Source organism: Chiloscyllium punctatum, chromosome 3 (assembly GCF_047496795.1).
Source record: "Chiloscyllium punctatum isolate Juve2018m chromosome 3, sChiPun1.3, whole genome shotgun sequence".
In the NCBI taxonomy this organism is placed as follows: Eukaryota; Metazoa; Chordata; class Chondrichthyes; order Orectolobiformes; family Hemiscylliidae; genus Chiloscyllium; species Chiloscyllium punctatum.
Window position 1 is genome coordinate 6,116,967 of NC_092741.1, and position 4,519 is coordinate 6,121,485.

The window sequence follows — 4,519 nt, forward strand, 5'->3', positions numbered from 1 at the left end:
GACCCTCACTCAGAGACCCTCACCCCAGACCCTCACCCACAGAGATCCTCACCCCAGACCCTCACCCACAGAGACCCTCACCCCCGGACTGTCACTCAGAGACCCTCACCCCAGACCCTCACCCCCGGACTGTCACTCAGAGACCCTCACCCCAGACCCTCACCCAGACCCTCACCCCAGACCCTCACCCCCAGACCCTCACCCCTGGACCCTCACCCACAGAGACCCTCACCCCCGGACCCTCACTCAGAGACCCTCACCCCAGACCCTCACCCCCAGACCCTCACCCCTGGACCCCTCACCCACAGAGACCCTCACCCCCGGACTGTCACTCAGAGACCCTCACCCCAGACCCTCACCCCCGGACTGTCACTCAGAGACCCTCACCCCAGACCCTCACCCCAGACCCTCACCCAGACCCTCACCCCCAGACCCTCACCCCAGACCCTCACCCACAGAGACCCCTCACCCCCGGACCCTCACTCAGAGACCCTCACCCCAGACCCTCACCCCCAGACCCTCACCCACAGAGACCCTCACCCCCGGACCCTCACCCCAGACCCCTCACCCACAGAGACCCTCACCCCCAGACCCTCACCCCTGGACCCTCACCCCCCAGGACCCTCACCCCTGGACCCTCACCCTCCTGGACCCTCACCCCCCGGACCCTCCCCCTCCCCCCGACACTCACCCCCCAACCCTGACCACCCGACCCTCACCCCCCGCCGACGCTCAACCCCCCGACCCTCAACCCCGACCCTCACCCCTGGACCCTCACCCCCTAAGCCTCACCCCCGGACCCTCACCCCTCCGACACCCACCCCTGGACCCCTCACCCACAGAGACCCTCACCCCCGGACCCTCACTCAGAGACCCTCACCCCAGACCCTCACCCCAGACCCTCACCCCCAGACCCTCACCCACAGAGACCCTCACCCACAGAGACCCTCACCCCCGGACCCTCACCCCCAGACCCTCACCCCAGACCCTCACCCCAGAGACCCTCACCCCCGGACTGTCACTCAGAGACCCTCACCCCCAGACCCTCACCCCCAGACCCCTCACCCCCAGACCCTCACCCCCAGACCCTCACCCACAGAGATCCTCACCCCAGACCCTCACCCACAGAGACCCTCACCCCCGGACCCTCACTCAGAGACCCTCACCCCAGACCCTCACCACAGAGATCCTCACCCCAGACCCTCACCCACAGAGACCCTCACCCCCGGACTGTCACTCAGAGACCCTCACCCCAGACCCTCACCCCCGGACCTGTCACTCAGAGACCCTCACCCCAGACCCTCACCCCAGACCCTCACCCCAGACCCTCACCCCCAGACCCTCACCCCTGGACCCTCACCCACAGAGACCCTCACCCCCGGACTGTCACTCAGAGACCCTCACCCCAGACCCTCACCCCCGGACTGTCACTCAGAGACCCTCACCCCAGACCCTCACCCCAGACCCTCACCCCAGACCCTCACCCCAGACCCTCACCCACAGAGACCCTCACCCCCGGACCCTCACTCAGAGACCCTCACCCCAGACCCTCACCCCCAGACCCTCACCCACAGAGACCCTCACCCCCGGACCCTCACCCCAGACCCTCACCCACAGAGACCCTCACCCCCGGACCCTCACTCAGAGACCCTCACCCCAGACCCTCACCCACAGAGACCCTCACCCCAGACCCTCACCCACAGAGATCCTCACCCCCCGGGACCCTCACCCACAGAGATCCTCACCCCCGACCCTCACCCACAGAGATCCTCACCCCAGACCCTCACCCCAGACCCTCACCCCCAGACCCTCACCCACAGACCCTCACTCAGAGACCCTCACCCCAGACCCTCACCCCCAGACCCTCACCCCAGACCCTCACCCACAGAGACCCTCACCTCAGACCCTCACCCACAGAGACCCTCACCCCCGGACCCTCACTCAGAGACCCTCACCCCAGACCCTCACCCACAGACCCTCACCCCAGACCCTCACTCAGAGACCCTCACCCCAGACCCTCACCCCAGACCCTCACCCACAGAGATCCTCACCCCCGGACCCTCACCCACAGAGACCCTCACCCCCGGACCCTCACTCAGAGACCCTCACCCCCAGACCCTCACCCACAGAGACCCTCACCCCCGGACCCTCACCCCAGACCCTCACTCAGAGACCCTCACCCCAGACCCTCACCCCAGACCCTCACCCCAGACCCTCACCCCCAGACCCTCACCCACAGAGATCCTCACCCCAGACCCTCACCCACAGAGACCCTCACCCACAGAGACCCTCACCCCCAGACCCTCACCCACAGAGATCCTCACCCCAGACCCTCACCCACAGACCCTCACCCCAGACCCTCACCCACAGACCCTCACCCCAGACCCTCACCCACAGAGACCCTCACCCCCAGACCCTCACCCACAGAGATCCTCACCCCAGACCCTCACCCACAGAGACCCTCACCCACAGAGACCCTCACCCCCAGACCCTCACCCACAGAGATCCTCACCCCAGACCCTCACCCACAGACCCTCACCCCAGACCCTCACCCACAGACCCTCACCCCAGACCCTCACCCCAGACCCTCACCCACAGAGACCCTCACCCCCAGACCCTCACCCACAGAGATCCTCACCCACAGACCCTCACCCACAGAGACCCTCACCCACAGAGACCCTCACCCCCAGACCCTCACCCACAGAGATCCTCACCCCAGACCCTCACCCACAGACCCTCACCCCAGACCCTCACACCACAGACCCTCACCCCAGACCCTCACCCCCAGACCCTCACCCACAGAGACCCTCACCCCCAGACCCCTCACCCACAGAGACCCCTCACCCAGACCCTCACCCACAGAGACCCTCACCCCCGGACCCTCACTCAGAGACCCTCACCCCAGACCCTCACCCCAGACCCTCACCCACAGAGACCCTCACCCCAGACCCTCACCCACAGAGATCCTCACCCCCGGACCCTCACCCACAGAGATCCTCACCCCCGGACCCTCACCCACAGAGATCCTCACCCCAGACCCTCACCCCAGACCCTCACCCCCAGACCCTCACCCACAGACCCTCACTCAGAGACCCTCACCCCAGACCCTCACCCCCAGACCCTCACCCCAGACCCTCACCCACAGAGACCCTCACCTCAGACCTCACCCACAGAGACCCTCACCCCCGGACCCTCACTCAGAGACCCTCACCCCAGACCCTCACCCACAGACCCTCACCCCAGACCCTCACTCAGAGACCCTCACCCCAGACCCTCACCCCAGACCCTCACCCACAGAGATCCTCACCCCCGGACCCTCACCCACAGAGACCCTCACCCCCGGACCCTCACTCAGAGACCCTCACCCCAGACCCTCACCCACAGAGACCCTCACCCCCGGACCCTCACCCCAGACCCTCACTCAGAGACCCTCACCCCAGACCCTCACCCCAGACCCTCACCCCAGACCCCTCACCCCCAGACCCTCACCCACAGAGATCCTCACCCCAGACCCTCACCCACAGAGACCCTCACCCACAGAGACCCTCACCCCCAGACCCTCACCCACAGAGATCCTCACCCCAGACCCTCACCCACAGACCCTCACCCCAGACCCTCACCCACAGACCCTCACCCCAGACCCTCACCCACAGAGACCCTCACCCCCAGACCCTCACCCACAGAGATCCTCACCCACAGACCCTCACCCACAGACCCACACCCACCCGTCACTGAGTCACCGTGATCCCCTTACTCATTGAGAACCTCTCCCTCTGTCTCTGTTGTAAGTACACTGCCTCTGCTACAATGAATCCCACATATTCCACTCCCCACACCCCCATCCCGCGGCTGAAGAAACTCCTCCTCCTCTCCATTCTAAGAGATCTTCCCTTCACTCTCACAATGTGCCCTCAGCTCCTAGTTTCTTCTAATGTTGGATTCTCCATGACCACTCGATCCAGGTCTCTCAGGGTTCTGGAAGTTTCAATCAGATCCCCCCCCCCACCCCCATCCTTCTAAACCCCATTGAGTACAGACCTTGTGTCCTCAGCTGCTCCTCATGTGACAAACCCTCCATCCCCAGGATCATTCGGGGGTAAACCCCCTGTGGACCCTCCTCCCTCCAACACCAGCACGTCCTTCCTTAGATATGGGGCCCCAAAACTGCTCACAATCTGGATGTAGGTTTGCTCGTTGAGCTGGAAGGTTCATGTTCAGACGTTTCATCACCCTACTAGGTAACATCTTCAGTGGCCTCAGGCGAAACACTGCTGATTAGTGAGACATGACCCTCTCTCACTAGTAACCTCACATACGGATGAGGAAGGACACTACTTCAACTGGGACAACACATCCATACCTGGACAGGGCCCAAACAGAGACACGCACTAGAATTCCTAGAAGCATGGCATTCCAAACGGAACTGTATCAACAAACACATTGACTTGGACCTCATCTACCACCCCCTGAAAAAAAGCAGGAAATGACATCACCAACCCCAAGAAACCCAAACATATAA